The 25,303-nt window shown below is 39.0% G+C and overlaps 2 long non-coding RNA genes and 2 pseudogenes across 2 annotated transcripts in view; 1 reads left to right on the forward strand and 3 right to left on the reverse strand.

Annotated features, from left to right (window-relative positions):
• Positions 1-535: 535 nt before the first annotated feature.
• LOC149114133 (uncharacterized) overlaps positions 536-25,303 on the reverse strand; it is a 477,513-nt gene continuing 452,745 nt past the window's right edge. The window contains exon 3 of the long non-coding RNA XR_016206599.1: positions 536-551. This is a non-coding gene — a long non-coding RNA (uncharacterized LOC149114133). The remainder of the gene's footprint in view (positions 552-25,303) is intronic.
• On the forward strand, positions 2,113-4,149 carry LOC149114134 (uncharacterized). The gene is made up of 2 exons (XR_016206612.1): positions 2,113-2,154; positions 2,833-4,149. It is a non-coding gene; the product is annotated as an uncharacterized LOC149114134 (long non-coding RNA).
• On the reverse strand, positions 6,958-8,030 carry LOC149114135 (uncharacterized protein KIAA1958-like; annotated as a pseudogene).
• Positions 20,766-21,596, reverse strand: LOC149114136 (uncharacterized; annotated as a pseudogene).

Consider the following 25,303-nt stretch of genomic DNA (forward strand, 5'->3'; position numbering starts at 1 on the left):
TTTATTCAGCTAAAAATTACAAGCAACCTTTCAATGTCGACCGGACCTCTCTCAGTGATCATTCTGTTGTGTAAGTATAAACCATATTTTCGATAATGTTTAGAACACCTTAGTGCTGTTCAAAGTAGCCAATTTATTAATTTTTTTTCTACATGAAACTGAGTATTTATTACTACGATTATCAGTTGAGTAAGGCGGGACGAAAGTTTGGTCACCAAGTTTTAACGTAAAATCGTGTTGTTGTCACGGGCAACTTACCTCGTTTCCGTTGGTAACAATATCAACAGCCGTTGGTCGCCTGTCGCGTCGCCTACAATTTCGCGCGCTATGCTGTCAATTGACGTCAAAGGCCGACAAGTTGCCAATGGATACGGAGCCAGTTGCTCGTGACAACAACACGATTTTTACGTTAAAACTTGGTGACCAAACTTTCGTCCGCCTTACTCAACTGATAATCGTAGTAAATTGATTGCCTGTTTCTTGAATTCATTGAATAGCGAGCCAGATGAAAACAGCAATTAATAGAGCTATTTCCTTTTTTTTTTTTTCACCTGGTCAAGAAGCTAACTTTTTAATGAGGATCGCCTAGCACTGTACGTTGCTGGCTCGTCAGAATTTTTGATTAATTTTTGACATCCTATTGACAGGTTTTTCAACAGCTGGGTTTCTGTCTGTTTCTCGAGATTTCTACTTTGTTGTCACCAAACAACAAAATGTATTCTGAATATCTAAAATTGGGCAATGGATGGATTAAAAAGTTTTGTTAGATTTCTCTTTGTAGCCAAAATAGGTATTTTTTCGCCCACTGACATCGTTTGATAAAAGATTTGGGGTTCTGCATTTACAGCACTTAACGCAAGTCGACTTGAGTGACAAAAAGGACCAAAAATAAGAGATGTATTACTCGAATACTGACAAGTTCACTTTCGATCATATCGGCAAATATCGACATAGTAATGTATGCGAGGGTAATATGCTATTATATCTTTAACTTCAATCGTTCAGCGTTCACATGTCTATCTTTTATTATCGATCTTCCTCGTTTTTTCAAAGTTCCAGTATGAATACATGCATGGTTTATGTTTATTCTAGCGAGACTAAAGGAAAATGCTACGCCATTATTTTTCAACATGCAGCTTTATTGCCCGTTCACTTGGGTTTTGTCAAAATTTTCCTCACATCGATTGTATAAAATGAAGTCGTTTACCAGTTTTTGACTGCAGGAAACCTTTCTTCAACCTTCGTTTGAATTTGAGAAAAGTAAAAGATCGTCAAATATTATTTGGCAGTTACCGAGCAGGTGACAAAGTTTTCTCCATACAAAACTTCCTTTTTTTATAGCTTAAGAAATGATCAGAAAATAGTTGCGACAAATTATGTTCATCTTTTTACCTAAACATTGCTTTAAAAAAAAAAAAAAAAAATGATCTTATGCCTTATTGGTTTTGATATTTGAATTTTTGAAATTAGTGTGAAGAATGGACCGGACCAAGAACTAAGTTTAAATAAACCATTGTTGCAAAAACGCTTCGTTAAAATTGAAATCCTTAAACCAGTTAATAACGCCGAGCTGTCTTAGATTTTTGGATTTGTTCTGTTTTGACATTTTATCGTCAACAACACCAAAGGAAAAGTAGTAAAACGGAAGCTGGCATGAAGGAAATTAGTTTACTCTTCTGAACTAAAAAGTTAAGTGAGTTTAGGTCTAAAATTTTCTTAAATCTTAATCTAAGGTATTCGTTACTACTAGATAATCTTAATCATGATCATGTCAGTGTTAAGACAGGGCTTCACGGGATCTGTATTGACGTTATTGGACAAATCTATTTCTCTTCTTTGGAGAACGAATATTTCTCGCGAAATAATTTTCTATCAAATGAGAAATGAAGAGCCGGCAACCTTGTCACCGTAAAAATCGTCGACTGCAAAGACTGTAGCACTAGCTAGCAGCAAAAAGACCGACCTTTTTCCATCGTACACGGTCAACATTTATTTCACTGTTGTATTTCTGATAATGAGCAGTGGCGTTAGAAATACTGACTATAACACTTGGTTGTAAGCTTTCTTCAGTTATTGTAATTGATGTAATCTAACTTTTATAAAATATTTCAGCATCTATCACCTTGCTACTGACTGGTACCATATCAGAAGCAGGTAACTTTAATATCTAGAATATTATATGGCAGTAGCACCGAGAAATAATATTACTACCCTGCTATGAATAAAGTTCTACTTGCGATCGCGAAGAAGAGACAACTATTCAAGACACAGTATCGAGGAACAATGTTATGCAATTGATGCATAGTACCAAATCACATGCGGGTAACTACAATATCTAGAAAAGTATGCGGCAATAGCGCCCAGAAAAATGCACTACTCTGTTAAGGATAAAGTTCTAAAATCTTACGCAAGCGATGCAACGATGCAAGATTGATAAAAAGAAGAGCCAAAGGGTAAAATAAGAATCGTTATTTTATTTATTTATTTATTTATTTTTTTGATTGTAGATTTCCAGTGGCTTGCTATATAAGGAAGAGCTGGATGTTTATTTTCTAAAGTCAAAATAGTAGAGGCAACTACGTTTGCGTGATCACAAAAGACAGTACAGATTTCAAATTGAAACTTTAATGCCACACCACACTGATAGAAATTCATGTACTTGATAAGGTAGTAGCGAAGTATTTCAGAGAAGAGATGTTAAAGCCGCAACGCCGGGGTTTCAACAAAGAAAAAGCTGAAATGCCAACCTGAACGCATAAGATACATGCGCCAAACGATAAAAAAGTGTGACCTTGATATGATTATAACTAACAGGTATGTTTCTATTTAAAGTTGATGGCTGCACAAATTACACAGTTCTGAATGAAACAGACCGCGCTCAAGGAAATACATCGCTACTGCATTCAAGATCCGATAACAACCTGGTAACTGGTTGGTATCGTTTCCAAGGAGCTGCTGGGGATCGAATGCCGGACAAATGTGTTCTTTTATGGAGCTGCGGTACTAGACATCCAGGTTGGCTTAATGGTACACACCCAACTGTCGCCGAAGGTGTGGTGAAACGTAAAGTCTGTTTTACCCGGCGAAATTTTTGCTGTGATTGGAGTCACAACATTACAGTGAAGAACTGTAGTGGATATTACGTGTACAGGTTAATGAACACGACTCAGATTAGTGCAGGGCGTGACCTCAGGTATTGCGGTAACGCCGGCGATGGTAAGTTGCATTGATAAGTTGTGTTAATAGCTAACTCTGGGTTATTTCGTTAGCCTGTCATCTCCTTAAAGGTTTTTTTTCTTCTCGTGGTTTTCGGTAATGATATTGGCGTCTCTACAACAATACAAGGAATTAACGAAAGTTGTGATTTTCCTGAGAAAATGTCGCAAATCAGCATTATTTTATAAACGGTAGCAGAGCTGAATTCGTAGACAATTGTTCTTGGGGTTAATCTTTCTTCGACCCGCAATGTCAAGGATTAAACAAGCCTACAAGACATCACAGACAGCACAAGAAGACTCATCTTTACATTTTGCAGCAACTTAGTTTTTTTTTAATTACCACTTGATGTCTGCAATAATTTTTTGGTCCCTCTGAAGAGTTCAGAAGACTTTCCCCGTCTGTGTTCTAAACGTACAGAATAGTTGTGTTTGATCTGCACCAACGCAATGCTGGTTTTTGTTTGTTTGATATTTATAGGACAACGCGTTACGTAACTGCGACTGTTGCACTAAATGGAAACTTTCTTGTTTGCTCTCTGGGTTAGAGTTTATTTGATTAAGCCAACATAATTTGCTATATCACACTAACACGAGTTTAAAGAGCCCTAGTCAGCCACACCTTTGTTTCTGTCTACCTGCGAGAGTTTGCCTATTATATTTTATTGGGCGTATATTGAAATGAAAGAAATCACTATGAAACTACTAAAGATAATTAAACATACTTTCAGGAACACAACTTAAGGTATCAACCAATTAACCCACCAGGGCCGTCTGCGCTCGGATCATTCTAGCGCTCTTTGTTTCAGCACAAACCCCTATAAGCCGTATATTTTTTGAAAGCTGAATAATCATGCTTACAGCTAATTCCCTTTAAAAGGCATAAAACTTTAATGCGCTAAAAAAATAAAAAAAAAATAAAGAAAAAAAAAAAGGGGGAGGTTTTAGCAAAGCTAAGTGTTTTCATTCATTAAGTTCCGCGTTCACTAAAAACAAACGGAAGAAAACGATTAATACGGCTTTCATTCCTTCACACGTTTGCCTAAAAAACCGTATCTCAGATTTCTGGAATGTGCGTTCGTTTTATTTTTACAAGCAAATATATTCGGGGATGAGAAATTATTGCCACCACCAGTGGAAAATAGGCTATAACTTTGAAATGAAAAAAATGAATTAAAATTCGCAGACACGGCTTTGTAGGTAAGCTATCTGAAAACAATTTGGCCAAATTTCAGCCAAATTGGTCCAGGGGCTGCCGACTTGGAGTTCAAAATGCATGCACAACTCGCCCAAATTCTCATATCGAGAAACAAGGAAAACTAGAATTTCGACCGCAATGAGATTAGCGACACCTAGGCGTCAAGCAAATAAAGTGTTGATCGATAAAAGAAAGTATCAGTTTTCTTGAACAATAGTAGTTTGACAGGTAACCGGAAACAGACAAAGGCACATTCTCCTGCAGTTCAACGTCCCAGTGACAGAATCGACATGAAACTGACTCATGAAGCTTTTCTTGCACGTTTTCTCCAGAGACAATGGTTCGACCATTCAACTTTTCCCACGATCCAACATCTTCTTGTTCTTCTTCGGCTTCTTCTAACCGAATTTTAGAACGGCTTGCACTCATTTCAACCGACTGCTTTTCACTTGTATCCGGTCTGCGTTCATGTTCTTGGATTTCTTGTAGCCAGTCGTCTTGGTTGAAGAAAGAACCTTTGTCGCTCGAAGTGAGGTCTGCTGCCGATTCACAGCTTATTGCTTTCTTCCCTTTCTTTGATCTTAGTTTTGACGAAGAAAAGGGACACGATCTTTTTTTCTTTTTCGAAGACATTCATAGATTTCTCAAGACGACAACTTTGAGAGCTTCCAAGATGGCGAATCGCGTGTGTTTTGTGAAACTCAAACACACTTGTGCTTAGCCGTCACGTACCTCTCCTTATTTGACAACGCCATGACAAGAGTTGTCGGCGGCTAATCAGAATAATTAAGATGGCAAAATTGTTTTCGCTTAATAACTTCCCGTTCGAATAACATTTTTTTGTGGATTTTTTTTTTTTAAACGGAAGCTATTCCTAAGATTTATCGAATCATATAAAAATCCAAAATTACGCAAAACAGTCAATTTTGGGTTCATGGGTTGATACCTTAAAGTAAAGCTATAAGATTTCGCTTCACCATGCAATATCAATAATTTTGGTGGCATTGAAAATAAAGGAGGCTGACAAGGAGGCACCGAAGAGGAAAATAATGGGGTAGAGAGTCAAAAATTCATTCATCCTTAGATGGACGCAAAGACTGTGTTTTGGTTCCACGGTTCGTCCACTCTTTTACTTACGCACAATCTAGAACAACAAAACGAAAATTAACTTTGAAAATTTGTCAGTTTCATCCTTTTTCGTTTTATCTGCGAAGTAACACGAAAAAGGGAAGAGCGAAATGCAACTTCTGTTTCATCGCTTATCGATTTGTGAAAAAGCTCACCGTAAAACAAACAAACAAAAAATATAAATAAATAAAATGAACTCCGTTTACCGTTTTCCGTTGTGAGACCTGTTATTTTCTTTGTAAATCACATGAAATCTGACTGAGGGACCAGCGCGGACGAGAGTGAGAATAGACAATACTGAATTTATCACGAATAGAGATATGTTTACTCTTCCATTCAGCAAATACTGTGTTGTTTTACTAAGTTGCAGTGGTTATCAATGAGGATTGATGATCTTCGAGTCAGGATTTCGAGTTGAACCTGGATCGACTCAGGTTTAGACCGTTTAAAAGCAATTTTCAAAGCTGTTTTGATCTCCATTCACAGAAGGCACTCGCATTAAGTTAAAGAAAGAATATGAAAGACAACGCACCTCTCTTAGGTCGTTGGCGGTCATTTTAAATTTTAATTACGCGGTCGCTGCAAAGTCTGAAGCCCAAAATACACCGCGTGTGGAACGGCCGATAGAATTCAGAAATCCTGGAGCATCTGACCTTACACCGAGAGTAACAAAGTAGAGTTCCTACACAACAACTGAGTCCATCTTTCATTTCTGCTTTCATGTGAGATCAGACCACCCCTTTTCAATTTATTTTCCTATCGAAAACTAATTTCACGTCTGTAGATCTCTTCAGTGTGTCTGTCGTTGTCGAGCTTTTCTCAGCTTGATAGTAATGTTAATAATCGTCGTAGTCGGAGACCTTCGCCATAGTGGTTCACGTTCTCGTAGCGACAGCCGGAAATACGTTTACGTTCACAGGCTAACGTTTTCCAGAATCGAAAACACAGGATTTGGTCATTGCATGTGTTTATCTTGGAGACTGGACTGGTAACAAATGTACCATTCCATTTTCTGTTTAAGCGTACGGTTTGTTTAGTGGTTTTCAGGTCATCGTCATAGTTTGCGTAAACTCCTTAATTATGACCTTCGACGCGAAACAACTAAATGTGAAACATGTATTAAGAATGTTTTTCGCCGAAGTAAGAAAGCTAGAAAGACGGTATTTAGTTATCGTCAGAGTCACTCTCCAGTTCTAAAGGCTTCAGATGTTTCCATCTCACCGCTTCGGGACCTGACGGATTTGTGGCAAGCGTAGGAGACTGATTTACTGTGTTGATTTGAATGGAAAAATTACCACCTTGAATAACAGCTCCGCTGAACAATGTATTCTGGGTGTCAGAGGACGACAGACAGGCTGATTGAGACGAGGACGAAGCTGAGGTACCAGCCACCAATCACTCACTCACTCACTCAATCACTCAATCAATCAAACAATCAATCAATCAAACAATCAATCAATCAATCAATCAATCAATCAGTCGTTATTTGTACTCACTCTTGCTAAAAACAGTGCTGTAGTTTTCTATGCTCTTCAAATTCGTATGACCAGATAGTTGTTCCATTTGCGTGGGTGGAATGTCATGTTCACTTAGCGTCTGGATCATTGTCTTTCTTCCGCTGTGATTTCGAAGCCTGTCGTTTTCAATTCCTGCCTACTGAACCATTGTTTTCATTAAACCGTTGAGTTTGTTAACGCCAACAGCGCCGGACTTGAACCAGCCTTTTCTTGCGAGGGAGTCCGCCTTGTTTACGGCCAGGTAAAAGGGAGCATCGTCTTGATTCATTTCCTCAGGTCTCTTCCTGGCAAAAAAATTCTAAACCGCGACAGGATCTCTTTCAGTTCCGTCGGTCGCAAACATTTTCAGTGGTACAGCTCTGACATCATTGTAGTCTGGTCCAGTTCTAGTTTTTGTCTGTCTTTCGTTAAACTGCAAGTACTCCACTTCATTTGCTGTTTTGTGTAACTTTACATCTCCCCAGCACATATTACGATGTTCTTTGCACCCACGGAGTCCAAAGTAAAGAGCGTTGTTTAGCCAGAGTGTGTTTAAAAGTGCCTCGGGACCACACATACCGAGCAAACCTTTGTCGTACAATACCTTTAACTCTTCGCTACCGATGCGTTGGGTTCATTCCCTTTTCCTTGCTTCTTTAGCCGTTTTTGCATGGATTGAAGAACTTTTCTGGTTTTATCAAAGACCAAGTCGTTGATTGTGCTAGCAGAACAGCCCTTTTTCTTCAAGTGTCGTTCGAAGCTGGCAATTAAACTTCGAAGCGAAGTTGCCTTGTACTCGGTGCCATCTTTAGTGCGGACGGAGATGATAAACTGGCTAATGCATTCATTCAGCTCAACGGCTGAAATTTCTTCAATTTTCTTGTCTTTGTCCTTCGTTTTCAAAAATCTTGCAAGTAATCTTACGTCTCGTTCAGTGCGGGTTTTGTGCAACGGCTCTCGAATGACGTTCTCTTCAGTACGTTCATTTATCATGAGTGAAATTTCGTAGTTTGCATTGCTGATTGGACAAACGATATTTTTTCACGGTGAAATTTTATCGTTCGTGCTCTTGATTGGCTACATTTAGAATCAGTACAAATTTTATTCCCTGTGATTTTCGTGGGTAAATCTCAGTACCTATGAAATAAAAACCTTTATTTTTTCCTAAGAGGGCACGGTAACGAATCCTGCAGTCTGATTGGTTCTTAGCGCGGTCCGGATTTTCCTATCTCTGACCACAGTCACGATAACGGCGGGAAACAGCGCGGGTGAAATTGTCGTGTTAATCATATTTCGTGAGTGAACTAGCGGTAATGGTCAATCTTTGCCCTTTTTACACTTCCATCGACGATTAAGCAACGCAAGTTTATCTCTGTTCACTTTTAAATGGCAAGGAAAGTCACTGTAAGTAAATTCAATAGAGTATTTTGAAGTTGTGAGAGTTTGTTTGGTGGTTTGTAGCTGGGCGCTGTAATGGCGCGTAATCCTTTGTGTGTCTCCTGTGTTTCATTCGCCGCACAATTTTAAGCAAAACAAAGGTTAATTGCAGTCGAGTTTACCACTCTGATCGTTGCTTTATTTAAGACAATTTCTGTGGAATACACTTGACGGATTTCCTTGCTTTCTGCCACTAAATTGCGGTAGAAAATTTTGATTTCGAGTGAGTCGCAACGATTGTTAGAACTTGTTTTTTGCAGTACAACTTCAAACTTTGCACGAAATTTCACATCGAAAAAGCAATTTTGGAGAACTTAACTGGTGAACTAGTACAAATAACATTAAGTAGTTCGAAATTAATCTGTTCTTTAATACATCTTTCTTTGTCTAGTAACTGAGTTACTTGCTCGTTTGCTCGTTAGATTTTTTACGATGGTTTGTAGATGGCATGTAAGCCAATTTAATGACAAAGTTTCGTAAACAAACCCATTAGCAAGCCAATTTACCGCAGGAAAAAATAAATATGTTACTTGCCGGCTTAGGGTGGGTCCGTATAGTGAAAAACTGTGACCGAGGTCTTGAAAATGCTGCCCGAGGCCGCAGGCCTCCCAGCCGGCAAAAAAAAAAAAACATATATGTATTAAGCGGATACCTTTAGGACACTCACTAGTGTTCGCTTAATACAGGTTCTCTGTTTAAAACAGGTTGTGGTATGTTGTTCAATAATAGTTAATTATAAACCCTTTTGTAACACTGTGTGACACAGTGTAAGATCAAACACTGCTTATCGCAGAAACTTCCAGTCAGTCAATGCATCAATATGGTATAATCGACTTAGCCTGCGTAGCTGGCGGTATTGCGCACGCAAAATAAAGCTTTAGCGGTAGAGCAGCGAGGAGAATGGGGAGGAGGAGGGGAGGAATTGGGAGGAGGAATGGGGAGGCTTCCCTGCTCGCGATTAGCGGCTTCACCGCCAAAACTTTGTTCCGCGCGCCTACAATACCGCCAGCTACGCAAGCTATAATTGACTTAGCTTTAAAACGACATCGTTAAGCAATGTTACATTACAGGGTTACATTACAGTAGATGTGGAAAGAAAATTTAGGGACTCGGGCTGATGCCCACTTAATATGATTTTAGATTAGATTTTGACCATAACCCTAAGTGGGTATAGGGCCAGACACTCTCCTTCGCCATGTCACACGGTCACGAGCAGCCACTGTTGCCTCGCTCCATGAGCTAAAACCTAATGCTGTTCTTTCTTTTTCTGCGGTTCTCCGCCAAGTCTCTTTCGGTCTGCCACGACTTCTTCTTCCCTCTGGGGCCCACGTTAATGCTCTTTTGGGATGTTTATTTGGATCCATTCTGAGAACGTGGCCGATGAACTTCGAAGCGCCGCCGGAAGATTTGCTCACTGATGGTACTGATGTTAGCCCGCTTTCGAATCTCCTCATTTGATATTTTCATAGGCCAATAGATCTTCATAAGCCTTCTCAGACTTTTATGTAGAAATACGTCTAGCTTGGTCGCATCTCTTTTAGTCATACGCCATGTTTTACAACCGTATAACTGACTAGCTATAACATTAGACTTAAAGATCTTCAGCTCAGTTTTCAATTTCAGTTGACTGCTCTTCCGTATGTTTCTAAGCTTGCTGAATGCTGCTCTGGCTTTTCCAAGTCTTCTTTTGATGTCTTCATCTGAACCCTCCTCCTGGGTCACTGTTCCTCCTAGATAAACAAATTTTGGCACCGTTTCCTATTCTTCTCCATCGACCTGGACCTATCTGCCTGCGGTGTTCCAGCACATTGTCATGGTCTTTGCTGTGTTTATCTTGAGGCCTGTCATTTTTGCATAACGTCCCAGGTTGCTGACTTTAGTCTGGATATGACTTCTACTGCTAGAGATCAGGGCCAGGTCGTCAGCAAAGTCAAGATCTTCTAGGAAGTTGTTGAACTTCCATCTGATGCTTGTGTTCCCATGTTTGGTGATCTTTGTCATAACCCAGTCCACAACAAGCAGGAAAAGAAACGCAGACATACAACAACTCTATTTAAGTGGCAGTCTCTCTAAAAGCGGTCCACTGCATTTCTGGACGTCGGAAAAAATTTTTCCCTCAAACTTTCCTCATTGAACTATCTTGGGTCATAAGTAAATGCAAAGACTTTAGTTTTTGCAAATACGTCAAAATAATTTTTTTAGAGCTCACAACAATAATAGCCGGAAAACGCCTAAATTTGAGCGTTCCAAGGACGGAAAAATTCCTAAATTGACAAGCTCGCTGCTCAAGGACCACCAAACGTAACAAAAAAAATGTTACTATCCCTACATTAAGTAATCCTTCAAGGGTACGAAATGCACGTTACTTTTGATATATTTTGTTTTGGGGATCCTGAAAATTTATCTATTACCACCCGTTATATCACTTTCTGAAAATCTGCAAAAGTAGCTTGTCTTCGCTGGCGTTTAGTTCCCAAGTCCAGACCTGGCCGCTCAAAACTCCAACTGAATTCTGCTAAACAAGGGTTGGAAAACATAGAAATGTAAAAATACCTTGCGCTTTTTATCTTTCTTTCCCACAGCGACCTCGAACTTTCTGTGCTCTGTGTGAATCTCACAGTTCATTATGCAAATTAGGTTGTTACGCAAGTTCACATTCAAGACGCTTTAACATTGTTACATTTCACCTTAAGTCTAAAATAAAAACGATTACACAAAAATAAAAGTTACTGACGGCTCAAGTAGCTGAAAGTGGTGACTTATTTGTTCCCTTGTACCGTGCCGTGAGGAAATCGCTGGGAAATGATGTGGTGGCTCCAAAGTATTATGCAAATTTGGTTGCCTGTGAAACTTGGTCTATATAATCGGGAAACTTTGTCATGTTTTTGAATCTAGCTTTTCTTCTATTGACGATTTAAAAAAGTAATATGTGTAATTCAATATTTGCCTGCAGTTAGGGTTCTAACACTTAAACATGTAAAATTCAGCTTTTACTACGTGTGAAAGGCTAGCTTGTACAATGAATACTGAAATCAAAAATTTGTGACCAATGCATTCAATTCAATTAGCTTCTATTCTGTTTATTGTCTTCTATTCGGCAACTGAAAGTTCAAAGGCGACATGGTTTAGCTTTGTAGGTTTTCGTGGATTAGTATATCCGTATCATTTATGAACGAAGTTAAATATTTTAAATAGTAACTTTAAATAGTTTGCGCGGCTAGAATTAATATCAAAAGATCAATTTTGGCTTTTTTTATTACCCGTTAAAGCGACCGCCCAACAACAGGAATAGGTAATTTTATAACTAAGTTTTGGTGGCCTCGTTTAGTATCAATTTTGTAATTTAATTTTAGGGGTATTTTTGGCAAGAAATTTCAGTGCTAGTTGTGTAATGTTTTGCCTAAAGCCTAGCTTACATGATTAAATTTTACCACCGTGTCTGACCAATCAGATTAAACGGATGCCTATCTCAAAACAAAATGTCGTACTTTTTATCGCGCACGTGTACAGACCGTTGTGGGATTCAATAGGAACATTGGGTATCATTAGCTTACTTCAATGCAATGACTTCATAGAAAGTCACCTTGCTTCCATCCATTTGTCACGAGAGACCATAACAGAGGGACAGCTTATCTTGGCGAGGGCTTGTCGCGCAAATGTCCGTATGCGCCAAGCACAGGCACACGTATGGGAAGTTCTGGCGACCCAGAACAGCTTGTCAGTATCCAGCACATCACGGGCGTCCTGGTAGGAACCAGAAAGCGGCAAAGAGCTGATATTCAGTGAATCTTGAAATGACTAAAGCCATCAAATGTATGGTGTTCCTGTTCAAGTCGGCTCAGGTTCGTGCAACAAATTGTAACTTTCTTACACACCTTTTGTTACATAACACAGAGGTTAAAACATTTTGTTTTATCCGGCTGTAATGTATTGAAAGCAGTTTCAGAGGTAATAGGAGCACTGCTCCATAGAGAAAAGGTCAAATTAGCTGCCCCTGAGAGGGATCTCAGTTCACATAGCTGTTAGATCAGGACACCCTCCCCACCACACAACCCGTCCTCATCCTCGTGTTTACTTTTTGATCATCCTAATTCTCGCTCTTCTGGAGTATAGTAAAACATATGAGAGTCATCTGAGTGATTTGGTTACGAAAACGTTATTAATAAAGAAGTACTTACTTAGTTAGGAGAACAATAATTGTCCACCAAGTCGATGCTCATTTCGAAGTGTTTTCCAAATGCATCGCAATTCCATTATGACCAAAGAGCAAGCAAGGTTTCATTGTAAGATAATGAGTATTGCTAAAGCGAATACACACTGTACGAACCTGTACACATTGGTTGACTTTGCAGTGTCTGAAGCAGATAAGGAGGTAAAATCTTTGTGGCTTGTGCAACACAGCTGAGATTACGAAAGTCACGATGTTGTCGATTTCTGTTACAGTGTTCTCTCAAGATTTGATATCAATTTTCAAGTTTTAACATCGGCTAAATAGTACGGTTCACTTTAGAAACATCAGCAGAAAATGGAAAGAAAGAATCAAAACACTAGAAAAGTTTCGCAAACTGACCGGTCTATAAACAGGACTAATAGAAGTAATGGACCGTGACTAAATTTGCAAATATTCCGGCCACGTTTTCCTGATTTTTCCACAAAGCGTCTGGAGATCACTGCTAATAATTCAGCAATGCTACCTATTTAAACCGTTTCTGAGTTTTAGTTTTTGTTGGATCCCTGTATCTTGAAAACAATCTGAATTAGCGTGACAACGTAATTTGCATAATGAAGTGTGAGAATCGCACAAAGCACAGAAAGTTCGAAGTCGCTGTGGGAAACGAAGATAAAAAGCGCAAGGTATTTTTACATTTCTATGCTTCCCAACCCTTGTTTAGCAGAATTCAGTTGGAGTTTTGAGCGGTCGGTTCTGGACTTGGGAAATAAACGCCAGCGAAGACAAGCTACTTTCGCAGGTTTTCAGAAAGTGATATAACAATTAACGGGTGGTAATAGATAAATTTTCAGGATCCCCAAAACAAAATATATCAGAAGTAACGTGCATTTCTTACCCTTAAAGGATTACTTAATATAGGGATAATAACAATTTTTTTGTTATGTTTGGTGGTCTTTGAGCAGCGAGCTTGTTTCCGTCTTTGGAACGCTCAAATTTAGGCGTTTTCCGGCTATGATTGTTGTGAGCTCTAAAAAAATTATTTTGACGTATTTGCAAAAACTAAAGCCTTTGTATTTACTTATAACCCAAGATAGTTCACTGAGAAAAGTTTGAGGGAAAACATTTTTCCGACCAGAAATGCAGTGGACCGCTTTTACAGAGACTGCCACTTAACACCGGTTTTGATCTCGAACCAATCGTACACGACCTGACCAATCAATTACAGCGCATTCACTCCCACTGTACATAACTTTCACCATCTTCACAATCTTCTCAGGAATGCTGTAGCTCCTCATAATCCTCCACAGTACGTAACGATCTACGGAATCAAATGCTTTCTCGAAGTCGACAAAGCAGACATAAAGGTTAGCGTTCCATTCAATTCACTGTTCAATGATATTGCGCAGTATAAATATTTGCTCCGTTGTACCGCGGCACTTCCTGAAACCTACCTGTGATTGACGTAATTTATTATCAATTCCATCCCGTATTCGTGTAATTATGATTCTGCCCAGAACTTTTGTTGCAACCACCATAAGCGTTATGCCTCTCCAATTGTTGCATTCGGTGAGATCGCCTTTCTTTGGCAGTTTCACTATCAATCCCCGTTGCCAGTCCTCCGGTATTTGTTCTTGCTCCCACACCTTATGCAAGAAGTAGTGTAAGACATCCACAGATGTTTCTAAATCTGCCTTTAGAATCTCAACGGTCAAACTATCAACTCCCCCAGCGGTTCCGTTCTTCTTCTCCTTAAAGGCTGCATAGATTTCAGCCTCTGTTGGTACATCAACGTAAATAATTGCTTCAGATTCAGGAATCACATCCTCGTCATCAAACTCTCCTGTATCTTCAGGTGCTGAGCGATTTAAGAATTCAAGGAAATGCTCCTTCCATTGCTTTTGAATGTCGTCTTGTTTTGTCAGCAACACTTCCTCTTTGCTCTTTATCATATCCATGGTCTTGCCCTTCTTGCTTGACAGTTTCCTGATAGCGTCATAAACTGTTTTAAGGTGGCCCTGCTCCGCTGCTTTCTGTGCTTCCTCGGCGACCTTCTCTATCCAGGAATTCTTGTCTTTTTTTCATGAGCTGTTTCTTCACCTCCTTGTTTTTTGTTGAATATGCATTTCTGAGCTGCTCCCTGACCCTTTCTGATCTGGTGGAATCCATTTTCCTTTTCAACTCTCTCCTGTCATCTATTTTCTTCGAGCTTTCAGCACTGATTCATGGTCTGTTTGACCTTGACTGAAACCCCAGAACCTTTTCAGCTATTTTTTGGTAAGTTTGCTTGATCTTCTTCCAGTCATTTTCCACATCTTGAGTATGATCATCACTGTTATTGGCCTCATCATCTGCCAGGCAACTAAATCTGTTCCGAAGTTCGATTTTGAAGCTCTGCGCCGCCTCAGGCACTTTGAGCTTGGCGTTGTTGTACTTCCTTAATCTGTTTTTGTTCTTCTCAACTCAAAACAGCCGCAACTTGATCTTTGCGATGACTCGGTGGTGATCGCTGTTGACATCGGCTCCACGAAATGCACGGGTGTCTAGTACTGATCTCCACTTAATATGGGGTCCGCTTAATGTGGGGTCCGCTTAATAAAGGTTTCCCTGTATAGCTGTGCCGAAGGTTGTAAGTTCCACTTATAATGTTGCCTTAATAGGGAAGTATAACTGATTTGCATGTAAAATATATAATGAGCTTAAATATTTAGTTTGACTCTAAAAAAAAGTAAGACAGTGCGAATCATAATACGGCTTAGATAAAATTTCACCTTAACTCGTTGTTTTCAGCGTAATTGTTGCGTGTTGTTTGTGGTTGTGTTTGAGATTGTGTGTGAGTGTGAATAAATGAAGTAAAGATTGTAATATTGTAATCCTCCTCAAGAGCAGCTTCGTCTAAATATCAACGAGACTTGGAAATAGCGAAAAAATCGAATTTCTTCAAACTCGCTCAGAATGAAGCCCTACGGGTACTAGTTACAAAAATATTGTTTTAAGTTCGATAAATCAAAAATTATTTTTTTTCCGCAATTTTTTCGTTTCGATGCCCCAAATCGGCCAAAATCCATCGAAAATGAGTAGCATATTCAGAGGCTCGTAAACTCAAAAGTAAAAATCTTCATCACAAACTGATTGCACGTCGTATTTGTACTTCCTTTCTTGTCTATTTAGAGCTAAATAGATCGTGATTTGATTAGAACAAAAATATTTGATGAATTTTCTAAATTAACGACCCAAGACAGCTTTACAAGAGGTCTACATTTAGCCTATTTTTAAATGCTAAAAAGGCGTTCTGGTACACGGCTTTTCCCAAAACGTCTAGTTTGGTCTGAAAGAGCATTGTTTCTTCTTCAAATTAGTGAAATAAAATTTCTGGGTAAAAAAATCGCGAGCGCTGAGATAGCGAACTAAATGCAGCACTTCTTCCTGAAAACGTGACCTTTGACCCAAGTGTAACGAAACCGATTACTGCAAGAAAACCCGGAAGAAAAGCAAACGCTTCGTTATTTTGAAACAATTTCTAGTGATATCTCTCCGAAACCATGATTGCAAGAAACTATTTCCAGATATGAAATCTTACAGAGTCAAAGAAGGAGCTAAAGGGCGCATTTTGATACAATAACTTTGTTTGCTGAAAATTGAATTGAAGTCAATTCCAGTGAAATTTGCAAACTTGAAGTATGTTAGCCGATACTTACCTGAATATTCATATTTATAGAAGAGTGGTCTTCTTGGATTAACCTTCAAAAGAAGCTGGACCAAGATTTGGAAAGCTCTAAAAGAAGAAATGTTTAATGTTCCGTGACCTGCCCGCTGCCATAAATTCCATGCACATGCCAACCGCATGTTTGTCGTAAAACCAACTGAACTCCACTGACAGTTTCCATGGGCAACCCCAAAAGAAAAGCCGTGTACCAGAACGTTTTTTTAGCATTTGAAAATAGGCTAAATGTAGACCTCTTGTAAAGCTGTCTTGGGTCGTTAATTTAGAAAATTCATCAAATATTTTTGTTCTAATCAAATCACGATCTATTTAGCTCTAAATAGACAAGAAAGGAAGTACAAATACGACGTGCAATCAGTTTGTAATGAAGATTTTTACTTTTGAGTTTACGAGCCTCTGAATATGCCGCTCATTTTCGATGGATTTTGGCCAATTTCGGGCATCGAAAGGAAAAAATTGCGGAAAAAAATAATTTTTGATTTATCGAACTTAAAACAATTTTTTTGTAACTAGTACCCGCAGGGCTTCATTCTGGGTGAGTTTGAAGAAATTCGATTTTTTCGCTATTTCCAAGTCTCGTTGATATTTAGGCGAAGCTGCTCTTAATAAGCCTAGGTGCTTTTGGGAAAACAGTGAGGAATATTGTTTAACAAAAAAATATATAAATAAAAATAGAAAACAAAAACACAATAAAATGGTTAATAAAGTTTTTTCAAGACTTTAACCATCCTTTTATGTTTCTTACTTAAGTGGATGGTTGTACAAATTACACAGTTCTAAATGAAGCAGACCGCGCTCAAGGAAACGCATTCCCGCCGTATTCGAGATCCGATAAGGACCTGGTAACTGGTTGGCACCGTTTCCAAGGAGCCGCTGGAGATCGGATGCCGGACAAATGTGTTCTCACGAAACGCTGCGGTACTAAAAATCCAGGTTGGCTTAATGGTGAACACCCGACTGTCACCGAAGGTGTGGTTTCACGTAAAGTCTGTTATAGCGGGCAAGATAACTGCTGTGGTCAGAGTAACATCGTTAAAGTGAAGAACTGTACTGGTTATTACGTGTATGAGTTACAGAGGAGACCTTATTGCAGCTGTCGTTATTGCGGCAATGGCGGTGCTTGTAAGTTGCATTCATTTGATAGCAGGGCCGTAGCCAGAAAAATATTATGATCCAGGCCACGTCCATGGTAAAATTATCTTCATAGGTGTTAAGGGTGTTTATGATGACTACAAACAACAAAAACGAGAAAGGAAAAAAAAATAGACGGAGGCATGCAAGTGCCTCGGTTTGCCTCCTACTAACTAGGGTACTGGATAGGTTGTCGGAAAAGCGGGGTCTAAGTGATTTAAAATATATTTTTCTTAACTCTAAAAAGCAGGTATGTAAGGCCGTATGGCAAGCCTGTGCATAAAAAAAGATATACCCTAAACAAAGAATGAAGTTTTGGCTAGCTATAACTGAGCAGTATGTTTCTATTTAAAGTGGATGGCTGTGCAAATTATACCGTTCTGAATGAAACTGATCGCGCTCAAGGATATGACTTAACGCCACATCCAAGATGCGATAACAAACTTGTAACTGGTTGGTACCGTTTCCAAGGAGATGCTGGGGATCGGATGCCGGACAAATGTGTTCTCACGAAACGCTGCGATACTAGATTTCCAGGTTGGCTTTCTGGTGCACACCCAACTGTCATGGAAGGTGTTGTGATTCGTAGCGTCTGTTTTAGCTGGCCACAAAAATGCTGTGGTTGGAGTCTCGACATTAACGTAAAGAACTGTAGTGGTTATTACATTTATAAGTTACGGAGGACTCGTTGCAATTATAGGTATTGCGGTAACGCCGGTGCTGGTAAGTTGCATTGATATGTTGTGTCAATATCTATCTCTGATTGGTTTAGAATATGTATTTTAGGCGACAAGAAAAAGAATAAGCTCACACAAGCCTAAAAACAAATGAAGATGAGACAATATAGCTGACTGGCATAGTTTTCCCCGCTGGCTGTAAATAAACGATGCAGACCACGCTCAATGAAAAACGTAGGATGAGATGAGACCGGGACCTGGTGATGAGTTAGTTGGTTGGGTAGTTTCCAAGTAGCTGTCGGGATCGAGTGTTGTTGTGTTACTTAATGTAAGAAATGGCCACTTTGCATAGCAAAATTGTCAAGTTTAAGGCCCCTGGCATTAAAGGGTAAGTTTATACGAATGTTTGAATTTTCGGCAAATTTAGAAGAGATCAATGGAAAATGTTGCTGGAGAGCAAGGTCTTGAACTTTTTTGACACAAATCTTCTTGATTTTTTTTAAAAACTCAAACCGTCATAAAATTTCATTCATTATTGCCAGAAGGCTCAAAGTTGGCCATTTTCATGTTTTCAGCATGCCTTTTCCATTTCTGGCATTCTTTAACACTCCATAATTTTATGAATAGCAGGTCACGTAATGGCCTAGCTGCAAAGGGCCTATTGCAGAATCTAAATGATTTAAACTTATAAAACGTTTTGATATTTTGAAAAATTCTGAAATGTATGAAAGAGCAGATCCCCTAAACACAAGAGATGAAATACCAAACAATAACAAAAAAATAGAGTTTTAGAACTAACGAAACGGCATGTTTCTATTTAAGAGGAAGGATGTAAAAATTACACAGTTCTGAGTACAGTAGACTGCTCTCAGGAAGGTGCATCGCACAGTACTAGGACATGCGATAGAAGTGGCTGGTACCGTTTCCAAGGAGCTGCGGGGGATAGAATAACAGACAAATGCGTTCCCAAAGGACACTGCGGTGTTGAGTACCAAGGTTGGCTTAATGGCTCGCACCCGACAGTCACCGAAGGTGCGGTGATTCGTAACGTCTGTTTTACTGGTAATAATTCTTGCTGTCTTCGGAGGAGCCTAATTAAAGTGAAGAACTGCAGTTCTTATTACGTCTATGAGTTACAGAAGAACCCTAGATGCAAACCTCGTTACTGTGGCAGTGCCAGTGCTGGTAAGTAGACTGGTTGCCTTCGTTAGATACTTTGGTCACAGGAATTGGTGAATACAATTAGGAGTAACTTTTGGTTTTCAAAAGAGGCTAGAATACGTTAGGCTCCTTTGGTTAACTGGTTAGTTTCGCCGTCTTCTTAAACAGTCTCAGAGCGAGGTTTTACCCAGAATCATTAGGAATTAAGTTTAAGCAATGACGACATCGGCGACAAAGACAGCTCTTATATTTACCTTTGAAAATGGCAAATAAGTTCTCAAATGGATGCAGTTGTTACATGAAGTGTCGCAGAATACATGGAGTTGGTCGAATAAATCCTTTGTCATATCTGAGGACAGGATGGGGTCCTGCAGACGTAGTGGTCAAGGGGAACAGGTGCAAAGCAATAGTGGCTGAGTTTGCAGCGAAGACGTTACAACGGAAAACAAGTTGTAGTGTCACTCAGTTGCTAGCCACGGGCTTATAGTCTTAAATGTTTGAAAAAATATTAGCAAACAAGATAGACATTTGGTAAATTCTTCGTTCGAGCTAAGTAGCTGATTTAGATGGCGCTTATGTTAACATCAAGAGACTAAAAATATTCATACTTTCCCTGGGAGGGATGTCAGTCCATCGCACGGTTGTCCAGTAGCTTTTAATTAAGAGTGTGTCCATGAGAAAACAGAACCAGGCAGGAGGTGATACAGCTCAAAACACCGATTTCGCTCAAACTTGGAACAAATGTTGGGTTTGGTGATTGAATGATCATGGCAAAAATAGCAGGTCAAAACATTTTATTACCTCCAAGTTAGGGGGACCCCTTCCAAAAAATGTCCATTTGATACCTATTTATGCACAAAGAAACTTGGCTTTGGTTTACTGTCTCTACAACAAGAAAGGCTATCTTTAAACGAAATCCACTGGATCATGTTCTACAATTATCAAACTCAAAGCGCAGTAATGATTTGTATATGTAATAGGACTACATGCTGTCCAATTTGGAAATAACTGGATGAAAAAAATTCTGAGGACTGCCAAATTTGGCTGTCAGAAGAATTTTTTGAATCCAATATATTATTTCCAAAATCGGACAGCATGTAGTTCTCTTACTTATTAATTATATAGCTAGTCAGTTATTGGGCATTGCTCAGTCAAGCTATTATCCTTAAAGAAAGGGACGCTAAAATATTGTGAATTGTTTTTATTTCCAAAATATTCGGCAGAATGGAATGCCATAATCACGCAGAATAACAATAATAGAATGGAAAAAACGAATACCGCAAATTACAAAAGTGTAAAATAAAATGAGTTTTGTAGCAATAAAACACTTGCAATATGGAATGAGGAGTGGAGAAATTTATGATAAGAAAATAATGGAATAAAATATTAAGTTTCGAAGGTGTAAAAAAATATTTGTTTCTTATTCGGTATTTTTCTTTTTCTTTTTCTTTTTTTACTTTTCAAATTATTCAATACTAAATGCAGCTATAAATAGAAAAAAATATTATCTACACAAACGAACATTAAAGAGGGCAAAATTGCAGTAAATAATGCTATTAAATCCATTTGGGGTGCAAAAAATGATAGTTTTTGTAACTTAGTCAACAATACTTAGTCCTCATCTGAGTCTGAGAGTACAGGAGCTCTGATCCTTTTCCATGAACGCTGAGGTTCTGTGCTTTGGTAAGATGGCATTTGCACATTAGATGGCCCAGGAAACCCAGGAAACCCAGGAAACCCAGGAAACCCACCATAAAAATTCACTGTACCTGTGAAGTTATTGATAGTGCTAAAGTTGTTGCTGGAGGTACGAGCTTAGCTTGAAGAGGTAGTCTCTCTTTTACATTATGGCTGCGCCTGTTACTGTGTTGTTGAGTGTCACTCTTTTGCTTGCATCCATTGATTATATTTGAGAGTTCTTTCGCCTGGTTCTCGTCATCCCCTTCATAGGAATTTAGGCTGAGAACATTGCGGTGTCCTGTTACATGTACATCAATGGTTTTGTCTCTGGGGACACTAGCATTCTTTAGCTTTTGTACACGTTTTTCTGCTCGAATGGTTGGTAATTTTCTTAGCAGTGGTGGCTGTTAAACCAGACTTTACAGCCATGTCCTTCGTTATTTTTACAATTTTTTTGTTCACTCATTCGCTGTCTGCTAAACCAAACTTGGCCCTTTGGTTTTGAAATAGTTGTCAAGTAGAATGGCCCACAGTTTTTTTAGTTCAGGTGGACGTCTGGATAACATTTCTTCCAAAAGCATAACCGGACATTTTTCGCCCCCAGTCGCGAACATCTTGGGTTTTACAGCCCTTTGGGCAATCCGTAGCCCTCCTTGCCTCGATTTGGTAGGTCCTTCTTTAATGGTAACGTATTTTACAGCGCTATCAGGACTTGTTATGATGTTGAGATCTTCCACCATCATTGAATAGTGCTCTTGTCTCTCACGAAGGCCAAAGTGTTCAGTGACATTTTTGAAGTTTACATTGACTAGAGCTTGGGCAGAATGTTTACCAAGGTGACCTGAACTCCAGAGGAATTCTTAGTCTGCTTCACTTAAAGCACGAGAAGCATTTTTTCGCTTTCCGTAACGCTGCGCTCGTAATTCTCTTGCTTTCGCTTCAAGTTGTTGCCTTGAATTTGCAAATTCACGATCGCTGTAGTTTCTACCACAGTTTTTCATATGACGGTCCAACGAGCACTGCATGACAGCCAAACTTTCTGGTTCGTATTCGTGACCATCTTTTTTTCGAATTTCAGCGAAAAAACGGCAAGGAATTTCATCTAGCTCATGACAAGGGATATCTTCCAACTTTCTCGCTCCGTTAAATGTACTTTCCACTCGTTGAAAACTTTCAGCCAAGTTTTTGTACTCTTGGAGGTGTTCTGGTTTTGGTTTTTGTTTCGTTTCTTCAGAAACGAAACGGTATTGTTTTCAGTTCAGGGGTGAACTATTTACAAAGTGATTTGTAATATCCAATCAGAGTAAAGTCCGCAATTGTTTACTCTTACCTGTCACGCTCTATAAATTTCAATGCTTCAGGATTGATGACTAAAAACATTCCAAAAATATCGGATTATTTTCGTTTCCCCTGAAATTTGGGGAAATAAAACTAGAGATAATTTACCTAAGTACATGGTTAGTTTCACGTGGAATGCTTCAATGTGGCCTACATGACGACATTGCGAAATCACACAATTTCAAGTCAAAATGGCCGCGTTTTGTTGAGCGAGCGATGTCCATGATTTCAACGTCCTGAAGATGTTTTCGGAAGCGGACAGCATTCCTAAAGGTATTTGAAGTAAATACGAATATAATTTTACGGTTAACAAGAAATTAGAAGCGAAAATTTTAGGTAAGTGAGCTTGCATGACCTTCGCCATGTGCTATTCAAATCCACGCATGTTGTTCAAATGCGACTAAATTCCCTTCGGACCGCCGTTTTTCCGTTTGCAATCTTGAATAATTCTTGCTTTATGTGTCTTGAATCATTTTTGGGATCGTAGAGCTCAGGAACTTTGGAAAAAGGCTTTGTTTCGTTGAGTAAACACACTTTTCGAAAGGACGCGTAACTCGATCTGAGTTAATATTCCAATAGCTGTCGCCATGGTAACAGAAATGCGAGATTTTTAATTAGATAAAAAAAATAATCCAAAAAAATTCGGTTTCGATGGTTTTTCGCTCTATTTTCAGGATGTGTTTGCTGATAAATTAAGGAAAATTATTTATTTCTACATCAAATTTGACCAGTGGAGTGGAAATACATTTTTTAAATATTTTTTTACATTTTTTGCCTTTTTTTTTTGTGAAGTTTAATGTATTTAAATTGTTTAAAAATTACTACTAGCTTCCATGAAGGAAAGCTTTTTTTTTCTAGAGAGTATTTTTTTATGCTCTTTTAAATGAGATATAGTAGATTATTCTCCTGTAAATATTTGCTGAGATATTGATGAATAACCTTATGACCTTTTTCCACGCCCATTTTTGATTGGCCAAAAATGAGTTTGTAAATACGGCGGCAAAATTTCAGCCAAAAAACTCGGTGCATCGCAACAAAATGTGTCATTTGCAACATTTCAGTGAAACTCTCGTTTCTCGGTATTATCTTACACAAGAAAACTGCGAACTGGACTTGATGGTGATAGTGAAAAAGAAATATACAAAAATGTATTTTCGAAGTAGAGACACCGCCACACCACGCGATTTGTCCACGGCCAATGCGATATTTTAAGCCGATGGAAGCAGTTAGTTTTGTTTAGTTCAACAAAGAAATGGTACTGTTTTCCGTTTCAGAGTGATTTGTTGACATAGTGAGTATCAATGTTATCTGGTAAACGCTTGTAATTCACAAGGTAAACATGTTCAGCAAAAATACCTTCTCGAAACTAATTTTTTTTTTTCGTGGCACGGAAAGAAAAGGAAATTAAAATGTCATGCAGGTAGAAATAATTGGCGACTTAAATGTTCCTAAGTCTTACTGAAACGATGTATTCTAGAGAAACGAAGATATCTGTTTCCGTGCTTGATTTAAATGCGATTAAGGTCACAACTACGGCGACATAATTTTGGTCAATCAGAACACTTGTCAGGAATAACAATCCTGCCCCTTTTCTGTGGCTGTTTAAGGGAAAAGAACACGCGCTTGGTGGGTTTGGACGATACTACAGATACGATATATTATGGAAGGTAACTAGTTCATCATATTGTAATTTAATTAACGTTGTTATATTGAAAAATAGGCTCAATATGGCTTTTTATGAGGTTTTCTTCATATCGTAGGTGTCGACATTTTCCAGATTTTAATAGTTGAATTTCTTGAATTTTCCGCCAAAATTCCAGTAGCTTTACTTCTTAGAGCACGCTTTTAAAACATATGAAAATTTGTATTTCGACATACTGCGGCATTTTAAGAGCTGGTTTCTATGAGAACGCTGATAGCATTTTTATTCTAGCTTCATAATATTCAAGCGAAAGTGGAGGAATAATTGCACAACTGTCGTCACACATGAGGCGTCCTTTTTGAAAAGAAAAATATACTGCGTCACTGCCAACGAAACGTAGAGTGCCGCATCCATTCGAATAAAGGACTGCCCGGCACAGAAATGGAAAAATTATGCGTCAGATACTTTTGCCTCTAAGCTTTATTTAGCCTCACACACAATACTTTGAATTTCTGAAAAAAATGGCGGGGCTGTGCGGCCCGCTTCCCAAAGCACTTACCCTATTTAAACCAAAGTGTGCGATTTTTCTAACCTATTTATGGCCTGACCCTTAAATTACTACCCTGTTTCAGACCTGCCGTAGTTCTCTGGTTCAGAATGATGTTAAAGGTATTGTGAATGGCTTTAGTTGCTGGTCTTATCGATAATGATGAAAAAAGTAGCTTCTTCTAAAAAAAACATACCCAATTCAAGACTAGAGTGCAAAAACCATACCCAGTTTGAGACCAAAATGACCAGAATCGATACTCTACTTCTGACTACTTCTGACTTCTTCTGTATGTCCTCTGACGCTGGACATACCTATATAGCTGATGTAATGGAGCACCACCTCCCCCCCTCTCCTCTAGGGCAGAGTCAAAGTGAAGTATCACAAGTAAATACATTTCGAAGCGCGTTCACTGTAATAACTGATACATGTGTAGACAACTTAAACTAATTGGCCCTTTCTCTTTTACAATAGGTTCAGTACTAAACCTCACCTGGCCGAAAAACCCCAGGCTCTGACAACTGAGCAGATCAGTGCGGTACAAAGCGGCGCATTAGCACATATCGCTCTCACCCCAGGACTTCCCATGCACAAGATATCAAAACCCCGGCCTTTCTCAGACTTTGAATACCTTTCCGGAAACGAAACACCATTTCTTTCTGAGAAATAGCTTCTTGTTGCCTCTCAGGTTGGCAAGCTCCTCTTCTGGCAAATCTCTCGTTTGCGGTGATATCGTTGAAAAGGTCATGGGAAATGGAAAT

This window comes from Orbicella faveolata, unplaced genomic scaffold (assembly GCF_042242905.1).
Source record: "Orbicella faveolata isolate gen_17 unplaced genomic scaffold, um_ofav_v1 contig_14, whole genome shotgun sequence".
NCBI lineage: Eukaryota > Metazoa > Cnidaria > Anthozoa > Scleractinia > Merulinidae > Orbicella > Orbicella faveolata.